The sequence below is a fragment of the Tursiops truncatus genome, chromosome 5 (genome assembly GCF_011762595.2).
Source record: "Tursiops truncatus isolate mTurTru1 chromosome 5, mTurTru1.mat.Y, whole genome shotgun sequence".
Lineage (NCBI taxonomy): Eukaryota > Metazoa > Chordata > Mammalia > Artiodactyla > Delphinidae > Tursiops > Tursiops truncatus.
The window spans coordinates 42,468,425-42,491,020 of NC_047038.1; the positions used below are offsets into that span (position 1 = coordinate 42,468,425).

A 22,596-nucleotide genomic window follows, 5' to 3' on the forward strand; every position below is an offset into this window, starting at 1 on the left:
GTAGTGAGGTGCTTATTAATATTATTGGAAAATGCAGTATTAAGTGTATATATGCAAATCAGTTGTTTGAACATATTTGTATTTAATCTTTCGCAATTAAGGAAACCAACACTTAAAGAAATTAAGTAACACTTTGGAGATGTGTTACTGGAATCTGGAACAGATTGATCCAGATATATCTGGAATGGTTGATCCAGGTCTATGACACCACCTGTGTTTGTGCCTCTGGACGTCTCCTCAGTAGAAGCCAGAGCAAAAAATATGCTCCACCTTGTTCTCTGCTTTTATAGCAAAGGAAATCTGAAACCTGACCATTTCCCTGTAGTTTCTGATCCTTTTTCTCTTTGCACTATTTCAGAGGTATTACCCTCTGTCCATAGCATAATAATAGTTACTTAAGATGACTCAAAAACACAGTGGAAAATAATCTGTAGTTTTTGAAACAATGAACGAGGTCTTTGTCTCAAAATTTATTTATGTAAGCTTACACAGTGAGCTTACTTAATGGATTGTGCCTGTGTGAACATTTCTATTCTCCACTGAATGGTTTATTTGTTTAATGAATGTTTTCTGTATTCATTTAGGAAATTTTATTATACCATAACCATTCATTAAATCTGGAGGAGGTAACATTGTCGTATGCTTACTCTCTGTACAACCTTTGACATATTAACCTTCCCTATGGGAACATATATGCAAACCAAAATTGTCAAAACTGTTGGTTGACCTGAGCCTACACAACACTTTATTCATCCAGTAAATATTTATTAAGCACTTACCATCTATCAGGTGCTGAGCAAGACATGCTTTAAGATAGACTATAAATATTTTTTAAATCACCATTTTCAGTTGACCACATTTTACGTTTGCTGAAATGTCAGTTCACAAATGTGTGTGCGTGTGTGTGTGAGAGAGAGAGAGAGAGAGAGATTAATGGCAGTTTAGTAAGGGTGGTAGAAATTGTAAAAATTGCTAACATTGGTTACAGACTTAATGTCAGAAGATTTCTTCAGTTACACAGAAAGACTGCAAAGCAAATTTTCTTCCCTGAGGTTATGATTTGCATACAGAATGAAGGTTAAAATAAGACCAATGCAAATAACATCATTTTAGATATTTTCCCCTCTTAGTAAAACATAATGTACACTAACTTAAATTTTCAAACAGAAACATTAGGGAGGAATTGTATGGAAATAATTGTGTCAGCAAAAGTGTTGTTTAAACACAATTTCACTAGCATTATTGTTCCATAAGTAGGAACCTAAACTTTCCTATGTGCTTTTTGCTTCCAGTGAAGTGATACCACTTGGTCTTAAGGCATCACTTTAAAAGGCAAAAGCCACTTGAAGGAACACAGTGAGAAGAGCGATGCATAAAAGAGAGAAACAGAACTGTTTAGATATCTGAAACCCTTGCTTTTCATTTGCCTCAGCCTGAGGTTTGCAGAAGGACGTCACCCACTCCCACTGATTCCTAACAAGAGTATATATTAAGCTCTTTGAAATGTGAGTATTATGGGAAGGATCACAGCTGCTTTAAATTATAGAAGTTGGCAAGTGCCGGGGAGGAGAGGGAGGTCTTTTAAACTGAGGAAGACAGTTGCAAAACTTTGCACAGCAGCATGAACTCCAAGCTTCAAAAGCATTCTCACGCGCAGACGGGCACTTTATTTTTCATCAAGTTTTTTTTGTGTTGTTTTGAAGCTGCTTTGAATGATAAACACATATTTCTGCTGTAAACTTTTTTAATGGTTTCTAAACTCATGGGACAACCAAAGCAAGAAACCCTCATGATTTGGGGCAAGGTTTGATGTCAGCAATGCCTAGAAAAGGTAAGCTTCTATTTTCACTGCAGTTTTTTTCCCTTCTATTTGGCCTTTGTCAACAATATTTACTGGAAAGACTTAAGACAGCTACTTGTAGAGAAATGGGGAACTTGTAGAAAGTATGTCAACAAATGATAAGTCAGAGGTTGGAAAACCTCAGCTGTAGTGTTTTCTCCTACTTTCTATTCCGCTTGTCGCAGGAATAGCTGTGAACTATTTTTGACTGTATGAAAAATGGCATTTCTCTCAGAAAGTATGTGTAGATCTTCAAAATCTCCAATCTGATGTGCCTAGCATTCACCAGTGTGGTGATGGGCTCATTTATTGCAAAGGTCAGATTACCTATGTTTTCTTATCCTATGATATGCAGCTCAACTTCCGGAGCTATGATCTTTCTATTAACTCAGAAATCTTTCCCATGGAAGATTTTAACATCCTTCCAGAAGGTCTCTGAAGTGTGCTTACTCTGACTTCTTATAAACTTCTTTTGCAGCCTATGTTTTTTAAAAGTTAAATAAATCGTTTGACTTTTCCTTTGGAGTGACATGAGAGGACCGTTATAGATATTGTGTCCTGGGCAGAGTGAAAAAGTTCAACTCAAAATCTGTGACGTTTTCGTTGACTGGCAATGCTCTCATCTGAATAGGGTGGCTGTGTCTTCTTGATTGTGCCTCAGAAACAGATAGGGAGCAGAGAGCCTAAGACAGTCCTGGTTTTTCTATGCATGGGTCATAGGAGAAGCATCCTGTGGTTTTAGGTGGAGGGGCAAGTAAATGTCTGCTGTGTCATTATTATTTCCTTGAGAAAGTCTCTGTTATCAGTGTTGCCATCTTTCTTTCTGAAGCAGAATTCCAGGTGCAAAAAACTAGATATCCACAGAGATCTGCAAATCCCCCCAGCAGGGTGCGATTTTAGCAGAGCTCACATTCATTCTTCACGCACACACATGTACTCAGAAAGCCCTGTAGGTTTGCTGGAGCTTGAGTGGTTTGGGACATCTAAGCGACCTCAGTCTGTGAAACCCACTGCTGCAGAAACTCTAGCAACAAGCCAGTTAGGCCTGGGTGAGGAAGTAAGATGCTGCCCCGAAGACGTGGCTCTTGGGGTGCAAAGGGCTCTACCTGCTTTGCTGTACCAGCTGTTGATCTGTTTCTGGACTGTTTTTCCTTGTGTGTCAAATTCTGATGACATAAAGTGGATTACAGCGACGTCCCCTGCCTTCTGTGATCTCAGGGAAAGGAGAGAAATTCAGATCAGAGAGAAGGATGTGATTGTAGAAAACCGAGAATGGAGTTCCATCAAATCATGGCAAGGTCGCAGGGAGAAAGAATCCACATTTGTGAATGGAGGAAGTGAGGGACCCCACCTGTGGCTTCACTGTCTTGCTCCTTCCCAGACCCTCTCTGCTCTCCCTCTCTCCCTCCTGTTCTGTCCAAGCCAGCCATGCAACCTCAAGAAAGGGAACGGTGGGTTGGACAGACAAGATGATTAGCATCTCCTCCTTCTCGTCCTCTTGGCCATTCCCAGGCCAGTTGGGGAAGCCCCCACCCTATTTGGAGGGGGATCTCCAGGACCCCACCCTGTGACCTCATCGCAGGCAGCCGGAGAGCTGGGATGGCCAGGGGTTGCGTGGCGCCTGAGTGCACCCTGGGGATGGGTGCGGCCACGAAATGTGCAGTGTGGCGTGAGGTGACTGCCAGGGATGGAGTGTGCACTTCCCATCTTGGGCTCCCATGGCAGCTGGCAGCATTTCTAGAAGCCAGACCCTCCAGGCCCCACCTCTGGGCCCGAGGAGGCCCCAAAGAGGACAAAAACAAAAAAGGAGGGAGGGAGACGCAAGAGGGAGGAGATATGGGGACATATGTGTATGTATAACTGATTCACTTTGTTATCAAGCAGAAACTAACACACCATTGTAAAGCAATTATACTCCAATAAAGATGTTAAAAAAAAAAGGCAATTAGAGTTTCTAATGAAGCCCCAAGCCAGCTGACTCATCTGAGGCGCAGTCACTTGGGGCTTTGTGATGAAACCTGGACAGAGCCCTGGAAAGGACAGGTCAGGGTTGTACCGAAAAGGACACTGATGATCAGCCCATTGTGACCTAATTGTTCCTCCTCACCTCAGAGAGGCTGAGAGAAAGGCAACATATGTGAGGGACAAGGGAGGAGAGTATTAACTAATGAGCTGCCAGGGAGTGCAGAAGCCACGCTGTCTGAACCTGTAAAGAGTTTCAACCAGATTTAGCCCAGGTTGCCAGCTACAGCCTCACACCCCAAGTCTGTAGATCAGGACCTGAGAAGCCCCAGACTCCGGAATCAACCCCTAGGGCGCCTGGGAAAAAGACACCATCACAATTCAATAAACCTTATTTGTGTGTCTACTCAGTGCCAGAACCTTTATCAAGGCTCTTTGAACTTGACCCTTGACAGAGAGACCAAATGGTAACAGCCTGGAAAGTTCATGGCAAACACAAAGAGGGGCTTTGCAAATCAGGCTGCTGAAATCAAAGACAGCATCTAGTTGCATTTGAACTAGACCTTGGAGGAGGTGTAAAATATCATGGGAAAGACAAAAGGGTCAAGAGCATCCAGGCAGAAGCCAGGGGACAAAGGCACAGAGATGGAAAGGTCATGGCTGCTTCCCTGTGGATGTTGAGGTGCTATTTCCCCAAGTGCATTTCAAGGAATACCAGCTTCATGGGTTATTAATAAGAGGATAACCAAAAGTATTTCCTGGGCAGGCAAACTTGTGAAAGTGAAAAACTATACACCACAGAGGACCAGAACTCAGACTCTCGGGTCACAAACATGTGACTTCAGATCCCTGCTCCACCCCTTAACTGCCATGTGAACTTGGACCCATTCAATCATCAGTTTCTTCATCTGTTAAGTGAGGATCATTATATACATTCTTATGGGGGCATTTTGAGGATTTAATTAGAGAATTCATGAAAAGGGCCTACTATCAATGTGTCTGGCATATAAGAGCTCCATGAATTTTAGTTATTCTTACTATCTATTAGATGCTTGTTTCTTTACTGCAGGAATTCTCACATGTTTTAGTTCCTTAACATGTCCTCTGTCTCTCCATGAGTGGGTCATTAGACTCTAATGTTTCCAACATGTTAGAATATGAAACGACTTCTTTTCCCTGAAGAGTATCATACAAACCATGCGACTCGGAATGCATGCTGGAAAACGATTGGGTTGGCCCAGTGAGTCGAGGCTATATGGCCTTCAAGCCAATGACGTTTCCCGAGATTTACTTGAAATTTATCAATCTCCACCAGTCACTTCACAAATTGTCTTCCATATTTCTATGAAACCAAAGCCCCCAAACTGGGATTCTCCTGTCAAAGGAAATTGACTTTTTTCTTAAAACTATTGTCAATTTTTAGAAGGAAGAGAAAAGTAACAGCAAAGCAAATTCTTGTCCTTCTTGGCTTTCACACCCAAAAGGCCAACCTCTGCCTATGGTTTGAGAGCCTGTGTATAGAGGGCAAAGCAAGGGCAAAAGGTAGGATAAAACACGATCCCACCTCAAGGAGTCATCAATTGAGTGGAGAAAATAAAATGTGTGCTCTTATGTCTAAAATGCAAAATTAGGTTTACAAGGAAGGCTATAAGAGGGGTTCAAAGTGAATGGGAATTCAGAGAAAAGGAGACCGTGTGTCCCTGGAATAATCAGAGTAATAGGTAACATTTTTTGACATATACTAAGTGTAAGGAATTGTGCTGAGTACTTTACAATATGATAACCCATGTGTCCTTTATAAGGTTACAAGGTGGGTGTTGACTTGCCCATTTCACAGATGAACAAACTGAGCCCTAGAGAAAAGCAGTAACCTGCCAGAAGTCTTCCAGGAAGTAAGGGGCAGAGTATGGTCTCAAACTCAAGTCCATGTGATGCTCTGTATCCCTTACCCAGGAAAGACATTTCAGAGGAGATAATGTGTCACTTGGCCTTGAAGAATGGATAAGGATTAATGGGAGGGGAATTTCAGGCAGTGAAAAGAATATCAACAAAAGTATGAAAGAGACCAATGTGGGGAGTAGCAGGAAAGCCTCCCTGGTAGAACAAAGGGTGTGCATAGAAAGAAGAGGGAAATGAGCTCAAAAGACTTGGTTGGATCTTAAAAGTTTTCACCACAAGAACAAAAGTTTATAAGTACAATTGGTGATGGATGTTAACTAGACTTATTGTGGTGATTATTTCACAATATATACAATTACTGAATCATTATGTTGTACACCTGAAGCTAATATAATGTTATATGTCAATTATATATTAATTTACAAATAGAAAAAAAATTAAGAAAATTCTAAAAAAGAAAATGTAAGAAAATGCATTAAGCTAGAAAATGTTGGAAAATAGTGTTATATTGTTATAGAAATGTATAATGAATAAAAAGTTATGTTATTTTCTGGAAAAATAAAAAAAAAAAAGACTTGGTTAAAAAAAAAGAAAAACATGGCTGGAATCAGATCCTAGAAAGCCTTGAATGCCAAACCACAAAGTTTGGATATTTTTAATGGAGGAATCATTAAAACTTTGTAAAGAAAGTAACAAGAACGTAACTCCCTGGTGGTTCATTAGAATAATAATTTAAGATGGTTAATCGGTCTGTACAGCAGGGGCAGAGACTAAACCTCCAGTTAGGAAGAGATGTTTGTCCAGGTGGGAGATGGCAGTAGTTGGTGCCACAGCAGCTAAGGGATGAAGATGCTCATTGGACCCAGTCTCCTAAACCTGCTACACCAAAGCCTTGACTGTCATAGTGGTCTTTCAAAACAACAACCTTGAGGCCTCACTAAATCCAGATTTAACCCTTAAGATGACAGGGGGTGGAATGGAAGGTCCAAGAGGAGCTGGTTGACCTCTGAGAGCCTTCTCAGCTTTCAATCTCCATGGAGATAAACTCTAAGCACTTTTATGGAAATCACTAACCATACAGTTCCCTATTCCATCACCAGTTTCCAGACTTCATATCAAACAGGCATATTTCCTAAAGAACTTCAGAGTCTGCAAAATTTTTATGAGTTTACAACTATGGCAATTACATAACAGTGGTAGCGGCACACAGTGATTGGGAGAGAGTGTATTTTAATATATCCCTTCAGGGGAAATTTTTATCCATCCTCTTGGCTGTCTGCCTTTTGCAAAATTCAGCTGTCTACCTCTTGTGACTGAAAACTCTTCCTGCAGCGTGATACCACATCAGGATCTTGTGGTGCTTTGAATGACAGTGATTCATGCACGGCTCATTTGACTTCCGCCAGTTCCCACATAGGGTGAGTTTCAGAGAGTAGGAATGAATTCATCTTTAGATTTTCCAGTGCCTTACAATTATAGTAGGTGTGAATCAATCTACAGACACAGGTCTGCAAGAAATTTCATATTTCTCCATTTTATTTAATACAACTTAAATTTGATTCTAAGAGTTAATGGCAGCAGAAACTTTACTTTCAGAAATGATCAGCCTCCTACTCCCACAGATACCGGTACCGGCAAGGTCTTCCTTCACGTCAGCTGTGCCCACTTTTATAAATTGCCTGTCCTTTTGATGTCTGTGGATTGTGCTTTCCAGCCCTGCTTGGGAACTGTCAGTCACTGTCCAGCCAGGAACCTGGGGTCTGAGCAATCCTAGTCTGAGGTCTGGTCACAAAGAGTGAGCGTTTCCACTTCTCACAGATCCACAATATCTGACCCCCAGTCCCTCCAGGTCTGGGGAAATCTCCCATCAAAGGCCCTGCATTCTCCCCTTTCCCACTATATACTCTTGGGCTTGGACTTTCAGAAAAGAAAGGAAAAAGTATTATTTTCAAGAAACTTCTGCTTTCTGCTCTGCCTATACAACCTTGAAACAAGGAAGTACAAAACGCCGGGCAACATTCTTGGGATAAGTTGGGAGTGGAGAACACACACAAATAAATATTTCCCTAAGTTATTTTGTTGCATACCCAATAGGTATTCAATAATGGACAGTGGAATGCATGTCCCAATAATTGATGAAATGGCTTCTCCAAAGTTGCTCAGTTTGCCACAAGAGTTTAGTAGAGGCTTTTTATTAAGAACCTACTATGTGCCAGTACTTTACATGTACTTACTACATGTCCTCATTTTTCAGATGAGAGAGGTGAGTCACTTATCCAATGTCCTATGAGCACTAAGGGATGGAGTAGGTATTTAAAGTTGTTCCCATCTCTAAAACCCATACATTTTCCACCCTGCCACATGGAGTCCTGGAAAGGATTCCTTATTCTCTACCAGAGCTCTGTTCTTAACTAATTCTTCAGTAGACATTTCCAATTAACATTTTTTTAATTTATTTAATTGAAGTAAATTTGATATACAATGTTGTGTTAATTTCTGCTGCAGAGCAAAGCGATTCAGTTATACATATACATATATATATATATATATATATATATATACATTTTTTCATATTCTTTTCCATTATGGTTTATCACAGGATATTGAGTATAGTTCCTTGTGCTATATAACAGGACCGTGTTGTTTATCCATCTGATATATAATACGTTGCATCTGCTAATCCCAAACTTCCAACCCATCCCTCCCACTCTCCTCCCCCTTGGCAACCACAAGGCTGTTTTCTATAACATTTGTTTTAAATAGAGATTTTTCCCACCATGAACATAGCGTGATTCTGTTTGACATACTGATAATCTCATGGAATGACATTTTACCCCATCTCATCACTCATCTGCAAGGAAGCAGAGAGGGAGACTTAATCCCATTTGAAAGATTAGAGCAAGGTAATGTGACTTGTCGAAGGCCACAGAGCTAGAAGGAAGCTCAAAGTCGAACATGCATTTGTCTGTCTCTGCCTCTAAGTCAAGGGAAAGAAGTTAGTCCTAATCCATCAAAAGCTAATTACAAACCAGTATTAAATATTTACACTTTTAGTGCCTTCTTATACTACCAATAACAGAAAACCATAGCTGATGTCATTGCTTTAAAACGCATCCTGCCAGATGTACACTAATGATATTTGAGAGCTGTCATTAAAACTTTAGCTGGTGGCCTTGCCACCTCAAAGCAGCTTATTCTCTTAAACTGGTAAGTGATTGTTTCAGTTTCTTTCTTACATCATTAATTTTTTTAGAAAAGACTTCTTAGGAGTAATTTTGACCCCTGGCCACTCTAAAATCTAATTTAACATCAGTAGAATCTCAGTTTAGGGATTCTTTGAATTACCAACCCATTTTATCACAGGTGTTCATATCAGTTCCTCAGATCATTAGCATCCCCTCTTTTCTTTCACAATAAAGACCATATTCCTTGGCATTGTCATGGGGAGCTTTGAAAATCTGTCTCTTACCCACCTTCCTCATTCCCTGCACCCCTACTGCTCCCCTCCATATATCCATATACCCATTGCACCAAATACCACAGACTAGGTGGTTTAAACAACAGAAATTTATTTTCTCACAGTTCTGGAAGCTAGAAGTTTAAGACCAAGGTGTCATAGGTTTGATCCCTTCTGAGGCCTCTCTCCTTGACTTGCAGATGGCTGCCTTCTCACTGTGTCCTCACGTGGTTTTTCCACTGTGCAGAGCATCCCTGGTATCTCTCTGTGTGTCCCAATTTCCTCTTCTTATAAGGATACCAGTCAGATTGGATTAAGAACCATCCTCAGGGCCTCATTTGAACTTCATCACCCCTTTAAAAGTTGGTATCTCCAAATAGTCACATGGTGAGGTACTTCAACATGTGACTTTTGGGGAAGCCCAATTCAGTCCAGAACAACCCAAAAGCTATGCACAGTGAAGTCTTCACAGTTTCTCATGCATCCCTTTTCTCCATATGACATAGGTCTAAAGAATTGAGTCTACTCCCTTGCCTTTGTATAAATTATGTTGAGCCATATACAACTGCTGACCTTCAACCATTCTATTACCAACAAAAAAATGGCAATTTAATATAATTCCGATATCATTTAGAGACTTAAAACTCTCATTTCTTGAAAACAGTTTATGTGTGGTGTCCTTATAATATTACAGAAATTGTTGGTCGTCCTCCTGTTTGTCCTCGAGTCTGAGATAAAATGGTCTCCAAAAAGACTTTGAGAATTTATCCACACTACAGACCCTACCTTTAGCTTCAACACCAGCCATAGCCAAAAGCTTATACTTAATAAAGCAGCCTCTTCCATTAAAATACCACTGGTCACCAGAAAGTTCTTTCTTATGCCAGAATCTAGCTCTTTTTTAGTGGTTCTCTCCTGGTCCTTGTTCTGCTTTTATCAGTAGCAAGAAGTCCACCTCTTTCCTCTGGCTTCTTAAATATTTAAAGACCACCACCACCTCCCTTCCTAACTCTCTCTAGGGTATCCCTGGACTTGCAGGAAGGAATTTCCCCAGACACTATGTGGTTCACCAAAAATATTCATGCCTCCTTTGAAATGACATCTATACCTGAACACCGGATACCAGATGAGTTTCACATCTAGTGCTAGCTCCATATCAATTTCCTGGGATGGGTAACAGCTACACAGAGCCCTGTATTGAGAAAAAATCTGAACCCAATCTAAGGTTAGCAGGAAAGAACGTAGAGTTTGATTAGTGACGCCTTAGGGAGAAGCAGATACTCTCCAGAGCTGCACTAACTACTACTCTGGATACTGTCTGACAGCCTAGGGCACAGGGGAGCTATTACTGTCTGTGATCTAAATACTCTATTTTCCTTAATGCTAAATTTGCATCAGCTTTGCTAGTCAGCCAATCTCATAAAAACAACAACAACTAAGACACTCAGATTATTCTTTAACTTAGTTACAGCAAAGCCTATTTTCATCCGTGCTGTGGTGCTGCTTTTCTTCCTAGTTTACTAAAAAAATGAAGAATCTGGAATCGTGATCTCCTTGTGTGGTAGTTTCAGTCCTAACCCTTCCTGGTTGTGTGATTGTGGGCAAGTTATTCGAATGCTCTGAGCCTCTGTTCATCACTGAAAATGAGAACAATAAGTACCTACTCCAGTGGGCCCATTGGTATCATAAATAAGATATTATGTGAGAAAAATTTGTAAGTCAGAGGGTGAAATACAAATACTAGTTAATGTTAGGAGCCTGATAGTTTTGGCTGGCCAGCTAATTTTTTACCTCAGCCTCTTTGTCTTAGGGGATTTCTTCTCACTGGACAAACTGACATCTAGTAGGGGATTAGAAACAAAAGTACAAGCAAGAGGAATGGACACACACTAGATACTCAATGAATGGACTTGCACATGAATGTAAACCGGCCAAGGGAAAGAATTTCGGCCAAGATGAAAGTGTTTCCACCATGTTGTCAAAGCAAAATGATGAGTGAAATCCAGAGTGCCTCTCCCTGGTTGTTTTGATTATTCAAAGGCCAAAGATGTTTGGTTTGGGATGATTTGTGCTTTCCATTTGCTTACACAAATCTACATTGCTGACCTCATGCTTTTGCCTGCGAAAGAAAATATACCCATTTCTCTGGCTGTTGTCAGCAACACGTTAGCGTAGCTCTGCACCATATGCTGCATCAGGGACGACAATCCTAAATCTACAGGACCAAGCTGTTGTGCATGAATGAATAAGCATGTGGCAGAGACCCAGGAGGCCTGAAACCACACGCTCCGCCTAACATGGGCAGTCACCACCTGCTCCAGTGGGGGGTGTCCAGGAGCAATGTGACCCTATGGTGCCAGATCTTCAGATTTTTCAAGAAAATCCACATATCTGGATTTTTATGTGACACGTTCCAATTTTAAAAACACTTGCTGTGTTTCTGACCTATAGAAATGACAATGTCATATGGTTCAACCTAATATAATCTAGAGATATAAAAACTGTTCCCATTTTCCTGCTATGTGGGAAACCACAGGAGCCCTCACCCTTCAAAAAAATTTCTTTTTTTTTGCACACACACACACTATTAATAACAATAGCTAACAGAGAGCTCTTCCTACACAGAGGTATACATCTAGATAAACCCTCATTTAATCCTCCCAACACAGCTGTAAGGTTGGTACTATGTTTAATCCTATTTTACAAATGAGACCCAAAGCCTCACCATCAGTTTTTAGTGACACATATGTACGTGAATACATGATCCCCTTGCCAACAGAGCCAGAGTCCTTCTGCCTCTTGAATTTCAGGGAGAAAAGTAAAATGTATTTTACTGCCCATGTGCCCAGAGATGGTCAAGGTGGGGTGAACAGTGAGTCTCCTGGCTGCTTCTGCTAACTTTAAATCTCCATATGCCTTGTGTTAGTCCATTAAGGCTGCCATAACAGGATAATACCACAGGCTGGGGGCTGAAACAAAGGAATTTATTTCCTTGTGGTTCTGGAGGATGGAATTCCAAGATCAAGGTGCCAGCAGGGTTGGTTTCCAGCCAAAACTTTCTTTCTGGCTTGCAGATGGCCAGCTTCTCTCTATGTCTTCACATGTCAGACAAAGAGAGAGAGAGAGAGAGAGAGATCTGGTGTGGTATCTCTTCCTCTCCTTATTTTTTTATTTTATTTTTTCTAATATCTCTATTGGAGTATAATTGCTTTACAATGGTATGTTAGTTGCTGCTGTATAACAAAGTGAATCAGCAATATGTATACATATATCCCCATAGCTCCTCCCTCTTGCATCTCCCTCCTACCCTTCCTATCCCACCCCTCTAGGTGGACACAAAGCACCGAGCTGATCTCCCTGTGCTATGTGGCTGCTTCCCACTAGCGATTGATTTTACCTTTGGTAGTGCATATATGTCCATGCCACTCTCCCAATTTGTCCCAGCTTACACTTCCCCGTCCGCATGTCCTCAAGTCCATTCTCTATGTCTGCATTGTTATTCCTGTCCTGCCCCTAGGTTCTTCAGAATCATTTTTTTTTTACATTCCATATATATGTGTTAGCATACAGAATTTGTTTTCCTTTTTCTGACTTATTTAACTCTGTATGATAGACTCTAGGTCCATCCACACCACAAATAACTCAATTTTGGTTCTTTTTATGGCTGAGTAATATTCCACTGTATATATGTGTCACATCTTCTTTATCAATTCATCTGTCAATGGGCACTTAGGTTGCTTCCATGTACTGCTTATTGTAAATAGAGCTGCAGTAAACATTTTGGTACATGACTCTTTCTGAATTATGGTTTTCGCAGGGTATATGCCCAGTAGAGGGATTGCTGCATCATATGGTATTTCTATTTTACTTTTTTAAGAACCTTCATACTGTTCTCCGAAGTGGCTGTATCAATTTACATTCCTACCAACTGTGCAAGAGGGTTCCCTTTTCTCCACACCTCTCCAGCATTTATTGTTTGTAGATTTTTTGGTGATGGGCATTCTGACTGGTGTGAGGTGATAACTCATTATAGTTTTGATTTGCATTTCTCTAATTATTAGTGATGTTGAGCATTCTTTCATGTGTTTGTTGCCAATCTGTGTATCTTCTTTGGTGAAATGTCTATTTAGGTCTTCTGCCCATTTTTTAATTGGGTTGTTTGTTTTTTTGATGTTGAGCAGCATGAGCTGCTTGTAAAATTTGGAGATTAATCCTTTGTCAGTTGCTTCATTTGTGAACATTTTCTCCCATTCTGAGGGTTGTCTTTTGGTCTTGTTTATGGTTTCCTTTGCTGTGCAAAAGCTTTTAAGTTGCATTAGGTCCCAATTGTTTATTTTTGTTTACATTTCTATTTCTCTAGGAGGTGGGTCAAAAAGGATCTTGTTGTGATTTATGTCATAGAGTGCTCTGCCTATGTTTTCCCCTAAGAGTTTATACTGTCTGGCCTTACATGTAGGTCTTTAATCCATATTGAGTTTACTTTTGTGTATGGTGTTACAGTGTGTTCTAATTTCATTCTTTTACATGTAGCTGGCCAGTTTTCCCAACACCACTTATTAAAGAGGCTGTCTTTTCTCCATTGTATATTCCTGGCTCCTTTATCAAAGATAAGGTGACCATATGTGCGTGGGGTTATCTCTGGGCTTTCTATCATGTTCCATTGATCTATATTTCTGTTTTTTTGCCAGTACCATACTGTCTTGATTACTGTAGCTTTGTAGTATAGTCTGAAGTCCAGGAGCCTGATTCCTCCAGCTCCATTTTTCTTTCTCAAGATTGCTTGGGCTATTCGGGGTCTTTTGTGTTTCCATACAAATTGTGAAATTTTTTGTTCTAGTGCTGTGAAATATACCACTGGTGGCTTAATAGGGATTGAATTGAATCTGTAGATTGCATTGGGTAGTAGAGTCATTTTCACAATGTTGATTCTTCCAATCCGGGAACATGGTATATCCTTCCATCTGTTTGTATCATCTATAATTTCTTTCATCAGTGTCTTATAGTTTTCTGCATACAGGTCTTTTGTCTCCTTAGGTAGGTTTATTCCTAGGTATTTTATTCTTTTTGTTGTAGTGGTAAAAGGGAGTGTTTCCTTAATTTCTCTTTCAGATATTTCATCATTTGTGTATAGGAATGCAAGAGATTTTTGTGCATTAATTTTGTATCTTGCTACTTTACCAAATTCATTGATTAGCTCTAGTAGTTTTCTAGTAGCATCTTTAGGATTCTCTATGTATATATCATGTCATCTGCAAACAGTGACAGTTTTACTTCTTTTCCAATTTGGATTCTTTTTATTTCTTTCTCTTCTCTGATTTTTGTGGCTAAAACTGACAAAACTATGTTGAATAATAGTGGTGATAGTGGGCGCCCTTGTCTTGTTCCTGATCTTAGTGGAAATGGTTTCAGTTTTTCACCACTGAGAATGATGTAGGCTGCAGATTTGTCATATATGTCCTTTATTACGTTGAGGTAAGTTCCCTCTAAGCCTACATTCTGGAGGATTTTTATCATAAATGGGTGTTGAATTTTGTCAAAAGCTTTTTCTGCATCTATTGAGATGATCATATGTTTTTTTCTCCTTCAATTTGTTAATATGGTGTATCACATTGATTGATTTGCGTATATTGAAGAATCCTTGCATTCCTGGGATAAACCCCACTTGATCATGGTGTATGATCCTTTTAATGTGCTGTTGGATTCTCTTTGCTAGTATTTTGTTGAGGATTTTTGCATCTATGTTCATCAGTGATATTGGCCTGTAGTTTTCTTTTTTTGTGACACCTTTGTCTGGTTTTGGTATCAGGGTGATGTTGGTCTCATAGAATGAATTTGGGAGTGTTCCTCCCTCTGCTATATTTTGAAAGATTTTGAGAAGGATAGGTGTTAGCTCTTCTCTAAATGTTTGAAAGACTTCACCTGTGAAGCCATCTGGTCCTGGGTTTTTGTTTGTTCGAAGATTTTTAATCACTGTCTCAATATCAGTGTGTATATTTTCTATTTTCTGCCGGGTTCAGTCCCAGAAGGTTGTGCTTTTCTAAGAATTTGCCCATTTCTTCCAGGTGGTCCATTTTATTGGCATACAGTTGCCTGTAGTAATCTCTCATGATCCTTTGTAGTTCTGCAGTGTTGGTTGTTACTTCTCCTATTCATTTCTCATTCTATTGATTTGAGTCTACTCTCTTTTTTCTTGATGAATCTGGCTAATGGTTTATCAAGTTTGTTTATCTTCTCAAAGAACCAGCTTTTAGTTTTATTGATCTTTGCTATTGTTTCCTTCATTTTTTTTTCATTTATTTCTGATCTGAACTTTATGATTTCCTTCCTTCTGCTAATTTTGGGGTTTTTTGGTTCTTCTTTCTCAAATTGCTTTAGGTGTAAGGTTAGGTTGTTTATTTGAGATGTTTCTTGTTTCTTGAGGTAGCATTGTATTGCTATAAAATTCCCTCTTACAACTGCTTTTGCCACATCCCATAGGTTTGGGATCTTCGTGTTTTCACTGTCATTTGTTTCTAGTTATTTTTTGATTTTCTCTTTGATTTCTTCAGTGATCTCTTGGTTATTAAGTAGTGTATTGTTTAGCCTCCATGTGGTTTGTATTTTTTACAGTATTTTTTCCTGTAATTGATATCTAGTCTCAGAGCGTTGTGGTCGGAAAAGATACTTGATACGATTTCAATTTCTTAAATTTACCAAGGTTTCATTTGTGACCCAAGATAAGATCTATCCTGGAGCATGTTCCATGAGCACTTGAGAAGAAGATGTATTCTGTTGTGTTTGGATGGAATGTCCTATAAATATCAATTAAGTTCACCTTGTTTAATGTATCATTTAAAGGTTGTGTTTCCTTATTTATTTTCATTTTGGATGATCTGTCCATTGCTGTTAGTGGGGTGTTAAAGTCCCCTACTATAATTGTGTTACTGTCGATTTCCTATTTTATGGCTGTTAGCATTTGCCTTATGTTTTGAGGTGCTCCTATGTTGGGTGCATAAATATTTACAATTGTTATATCTTCCTCTTGGTTTGATCCCTTGATCATTAGATAATGTCCTTCTTTGTCTTTTAAGTCTTTATTTTAAAGTCTATTTTGTCTGATATGAGAATTGCACTCCAGCTCTCTTTTGATTTCCATTTGCATGAATATCTTTTTCCATCCCCTCACTTTCAGTCTTTATGTGTCCCTAGGTCTGAAGTGGGTCTCTTGTAGACAGCATATGTACAGGTCTTGTTTTTGTGTCCATTAAGCCAGTCTATGTCTTTTCGTTGGATCATTTCATCCATATACATTTAAGGTAATTATCAATATGTATGTTCCTATTACCATTTTCTTAATTGTTATGGGTTTGTTTTTGTAGGTCCTTTTCTTCTCCTGTGTTTCCCATTTAGAGAAGGTCCTTTAGCATTCGTTGTAGAGCTGGTTTGGTAGTGCTGAATTCTCTTACCTTTTGTTTGTCTGTAAAGGTTTTTTTTTTTTTTTTCATTTTAACATCTTTATTGGAGTATAATTGCTTTACAATGGTATGTTAGTTTCAGCTTCACAACAAAATGAATCAGTTATATATATACATATGTTCCCATATCTCTTCCCACTTGCATCTCCCTCCCTCCCACTCTCCCTATCCCACCCCTCCAGGAGGTCACAAAGCACCGAGCTGATCTCCCTGTGCTATGCGGCTGCTTCCCACTAGCTATCTACCTTACGTTTGGTAGTGTATATATGTCCATGCCTCTCTCTCGCTTTGTCACAGTTTACCCTTCCCCCTCCCCATAGCCTCAAGTCCATTCTCTAGTAAGTCTGTGTCTTTATTCCTGTTTCACCTCTAGGTTTTTCATGACATTGTTTTTTCTTAAATTCCATATATATGTGTTAGCATACGGTATTTGTCTCTCTCTTTCTGACTTACTTCACTCTCTATGACAGCCTCTAGGTATATCCACCTCATTACAAATAGCTCAATTTTGTTTCTTTTTATGGCTGAGTAATATTCCATTGTATATATGTGCTACATCTTCTTTATCCATTCATCTGATGATGGACACTTAGGCCGTTTCCATCTCTGGGCTGGGTCATATGGTAGTTCTATTTGTAGTTTTTTAAGAAACCTCCATACAGTTCTCCATAGTGGCTGTATCAATTTACATTCCCACCAACAGTGTAAGAGGGTTCCCTTTTCTCCACACCCTCTCCAGCATTTATTGTTTCTAGATTTTTTGATGATGGCCATTCTGACTGGTGTGAGATGATATCTCATTGTAGTTTTGATTTGCATTTCTCTAATAATTAGTGATGTTGAGCATTCTTTCATGTGTTTGTTGGCAGTCTGTATATCTTCTTTGGAGAAATATCTATTTAGGTCTTCTGCCCATTTTTGGATTGGGTTGTTTGTTTTTTTGTTATTAAGCTGCATGAGCTGCTTATAAATTTTGGAGATTAATCCTTTCTTAGTTGCTTCATTTGCAAATATTTTCTCCCATTCTGAGGGTTGTCTTTTGGTCTGTAAAGGTTTTAATTTCTCCGTTGAATCTGAATAGGATCCTTCCCGGGTAGAGTAATCTTGGTTGTAGGTTTTTCCCTTTCATCACTTTAAATATGTCCTGCCATTCCCTTCTGGCTTGCAGAGTTTCTGCTGAAAGATCAGCTCTTAACCTTATGGGGATTCCCTTGCGTATTATTTGTTGTTTTTCCCTTGCTGCTTTTAATATTTTTTCTTTGTATTTAATTTTGGTAGTTTGATTTATACGTGTCTTGGCATGTTTCTCCTTGGATTTATCTTGTATGGGACTCTCTGTTCTTCCTAGACTTGATTAACTATTTCCTTTCCCATATTAGGGAAGTTTTCAACTATAATCCTTCAAATATTTTCTCAGTCCCTTTCTTTTTCTCTTCTTCTTCTGAGACCCCTATAATTCGAATGTTGGTGCATTTAATGTTGTCCCAGAAGTCCCTGAAACTGTCCTCTATTCTTTTCATTCTTTTTTCTTTATTCTGTTCTGCAATAGTTATTTCCACTATTTTATTTTCCAGGTCATTTATCCGTTCTTCTCCCTCAGTTATTCTGCTCTTGGTTCCTTCTAGAGAATTTTTAATTTCTTTTATTGTGTTGTTCATCATTGTTTGTTTGCTGTTTAGTTCTTCTAGGTCCTTGTTAAACATTTCTTGTATATTCTCCTTTTTAGTTCCAGGATTTTGGATCACCTTTACTATCATTACTCTGAATTCTTTTTCAGGTAGAGTGCCTGTTTTCTCTTCATTTGTTTTGTCTGGTGGGTTTTCACCTTGCTCCTTCATCTGCTGTGTGTTTCTCTGTCTTCTCATTCTGCTTAACTTATAGTGTTTGGGGTCTCCTTTTCACAGGCTTCAGGTTTTAGTTCCCATTGTTTTTTGTGTCTTCCCCCAGTGGGCATGGTTGATTCAGTGTGTTGTTTAGGCTTCCTGGTGGAGGGGACTGGTGCCTCTGCTCTGGTGGATGAGGCTGGATCTTGTCTTCTGGTGGGCAGGGCAGCATCTGGTGTTGTTTTTTGTGGTGTCTGTGACCTTATTATGATTTTAGACAGCCTCTCTGCTAATGGGTGGGTTTGTGTTTCTTTCTAGCAGGACAGGAACACGATCTCTTCCTCTTCTTATAAGGACACACATCCTGTTGGATCAGGGCCCCACCCTCATGACCTCATTTAACCTTAATTACCTCCTTAAAGGTCCTACCTCCAAATATAATCACATTGAGGATTGGGGCTTTGATTTCTGCATTTGGGGGATGGGGATACAATTATGTCCTTCTCACCCAACATCTTCTACAGATAATCAGCCTCTCCTGTCTTTTTCTCTTTTCCACCCTTACCCTTAGACTTCTTCCCATCCAGCCCATGCCATTCAGCCATTTCCCTCTTTCTACCCTATTCTTTGTGTCCTTCAGTTCATTATTCTACACAGCTTCTCTTTTCTCACTTTCTGTAAGCTCCTCTTCATGCATTCTCCTCCTATTTCTCTCTTCCTCTACTTTCTCAGCCTTTCTCTTTTCATCCCAACCATCACCTTCTCCAAAGTCCTCTCCCCTCTCTTCATTTTCCTCTTGTCCTCTTCTCCACAACAACCCCTGAAGTCTAAATTCTATTTTTTGTTTGTTCATCTTTACACTTCATACCCTGTAGCATGTACACTCCAATAACTGGAGTGCCCCAAGCAGTGCCTGGTACATAGTACAAACCTCATAAGTGTCAGAATGCCCCTTTTACACAGGATTTGAGGCAAGTTAAAAGAAATGTGCAAAATGAAGCAGTTTAAGTGGAAGTTAAAAAGTCAAAGCCCCGAGGCAAAAGGGAAGCAAAATATGTGAACCACAAGACCCAATTTGGTTACTGTGATTGAGTGTGAAATTTCACTTCCTGGCAACCAAATGCAGAGTCCTTTCAGATTTAAAGTGATCCATGTATTCTCTGGTGTGCTGGGGTAAAGTACTGGAGGAGAAGAAATGAATTCCTTTCCTCTTGCCCTGACCCAGGCAACTGTTTTCTCCATATCTCAGCTTTCTTTTCAACAGTTCATTAATCTCTCACTGGCTTTCCAGTGCTGTATTGTGTTAAAAGCTCACTCAAATCCTATTTAGAATATTGTTTTATGTAGTAAAGAATGCAAATCTTATAATGAAGGCAATTTGTAGTTGAAGGCATTGCTAGGAGGTTGCTAAAGGAAATCCACAGTATTGTCAGTGTCATGTCAAATCCAGAACTCACAAAGCAGAGCCAGCAATATTTTATTTGTAGACAATCAACTAGAATGTATAAATTCTTACTGGCAGATGATTATAATTCCGAATCCCTAACACAAATAAAAGGAAACCCAGAGCATCTTGATAAGAAAGTTTTTGTTTTTGTTTTGTTCCTGGAAGTCAGTAGAACAGCAGTTGTATGTGTTTATATTAGTCTCAAGATACTTAATTTGCTGACCTTAGTATTTCAGAAAAAAAATTGTATGTATTATATTTGTGGGAATAAAAAATAATGGTTTGAGATTTTTATCAAATATGGAGAGTAGTTATGTATGGAAAAAAGTTTACTGAATGTGGGTTCAAGCAACAGCTGTGAAGTTCATGGGAGAAAAATATCAGATAAAGGGAAGAAGGAAGGGAGGAAGGGAGGGGAGAAGGAAGGAGGAAGGAAATGTTTCTCTGAATCTTTTTCTACTTTCCCCTACAGATACTCAGTTTCCTCATCTTCCCTTACATTGTACTATTTCCTCTTTTCTGTCACTGTCACCTTCCCTCTGAAGCCTGCAGAGAAACCTGTATCTCCATCTCAGACTACTCCCTCTCCATGAAAACCTAGTCCTTTATTTTCAACACTTTCTCCTGAACATAGAAATGTAACCATCATCACAGATTTTCTGTATTGTTACTGACTCAGCCATTATCCCAAAATATGCCTAAGGCTATCACTGTTACACTAGACTCTGGACACCACATGCCAATAGGTCCATTGTCAAGCTGAAGTAGAGGTAGCTTGTGTGACCAGAGGATGAGTAGTATTAAAACCAAAGCACACAAACAAGGATTGCAAGGTCCTCCCCTGGAGATGGGAAAACTAATGGGAGATGCGAGTATGATTTCAGGTATTTGAATATCTCCCTCAAGTAGGACTTTGGAAGCAATTCTCCAAGATTTGGCATCAATTACTTAGGATTCTAATACAGAGAGGATTTGACCCGAGTTAAAAATCACAGTTTTGTCATTTTTCTAGGCTTGTGTCCTTGGGGAACTAACTCTGCCCACCTCCATTTCTTTGATGTAAAAAATGAGGATAATAATATCCATCTCATTGAGGTTGTTATGAGGATATACCATGGTGCTCAATCAGTCATAGCTAAGATTAATATTCCTGGTACTTCTGTTGAAATGCAATAGAGGAGAAAGCATTAGATAAACAGAGTTATTGTTTGGATCATAAAGCATAAGATTTCCTTTCCTTCCTTCCTTTCCTCATTCTTTTCCCGTCGTATCCAGCCGTACCTTGAACCTGCATTCAGTAAGCTTTCTGGTTAACCACAAGTGGCAGATTTCCTTTAGCAACACTATAGCAAAAACTCTAACTATAAATTGCCTTAACTGCAACACTTGCCTCCTTTATTACAGAAAAACACACTCTAAGAACAGGATTTGAGGAAGACCCCAAAAGAAATTCAGAAGATGTGAAACAGAGCTTTACAATATTATATAAATAAAAGAGAAAGAGAGTCTTAGCTGTGGTTCTCAACCTTAGCTGCACCTTAATCATCAACAAGGGAGCTTTGAAAAAACCTAAAGCCCAGTTTGCACCCCAGACCATTACATCAGAATCCCTGATGCTGGGATCCAGGCGTAAATAATTTTTAAAGCCCCCCAGGTGATTCTAATATACAGCCAAGGTTGAGAACTGCTGTTTTAGAGAAAGTTACTAGCCAATGGTGTGGAAAGCTGCAGAGTTGAGGCTGGATGTGTACACACTGGTGTGAGCACATTGATAATGTTCTAAACTCTAGAGACACTTTTCAGGAGAGCTGTGGGAACAGAAATCAGGCTTGAAAGGAAGGAGTGAGTGGCTAGGAAGAGTCTACAGCAGGCGTAGCTTAATCCTTCAGCAAATATGGTGGACCCCAGAAGGGAAGAGTGAGGAAGACAGCGTGAGGAGTTAGCAAAAGCAAAACAAGTTATTTCTAGAATATGGGAGACCTAAGCATATTTGAACCAAAGCTGAGTCTACCACATCTTGTACACTTCCAAATTAAATTTGGGGAAATAGTGAAAAACTGTTTGCACTGATCAAATAAATTTCATCTTGATGATTTCAGATACATCACAGGCTCTTGACCAGTTATGCCGTCTGCTTTATGTCTCACCACTCCTTTCATTTTAACTGCCATTTGTTCCATTTTCTGCTGTGTGTCAAATATATCACTTGATGGCCGCTCTTAATCCTCACAAAATCCTGTAAAGTGGCTGCCTCCCATTTTACAGATGAGGAAACTTTTCAGATGAGGAAATTAGATTCAGAGAGGCCCCGTGGTTTGTCCAGAGTCAATAAGTGACAAAACCAAGATTCGAACTTGAGTCTCTATGACCCCAAAGCCCACAGTCTTTTTACCCTGCTCCCGTGCCTCCAGATAAAGCACAAATTCAATCCTTGGAGAGTTGCGTGCTTCCTTCGAAATCTGCAAAATGACAAAAACTATGCCGTGAAAGGTGGTGTCCTGGCTCCAGGACCTCTGGATGAAATGAATGAAAAAGTGAAAATATATCAGAGGCTGCAGAAGGGCTTGAGCAAGGTACAAAGCATTTCAGAGAGAGGTGGGCATGAGGCCTGTCATCATTGACACAGATGCGCAGGAAGATAGCGGAGGGGCAGCCAGAATTGAGGTTGCCCACAGCAGACAGTAACCTGAAAACGCTCCATGCACAAGTGCAGC

General features: G+C 39.6%; 1 protein-coding gene across 4 annotated transcripts in view; it reads left to right on the top strand.

Annotated features, from left to right (window-relative positions):
• Nucleotides 1–1,356: 1,356 nt before the first annotated feature.
• C1QTNF7 (C1q and TNF related 7) overlaps nt 1,357–22,596 on the top strand; it is a 127,277-nt gene continuing 106,037 nt past the window's right edge. For 3 of the 4 annotated variants that reach the window (XM_073805083.1, XM_073805084.1, XM_073805080.1), the window contains exon 1: nt 1,565–1,831. The gene's annotated coding sequence lies outside the window, so the exon portion shown is untranslated. Of the gene's footprint in view, nt 1,506–1,564; nt 1,832–22,596 lie in introns of those variants that run through there. The other variant, XM_073805082.1, reaches the window with a different exon arrangement.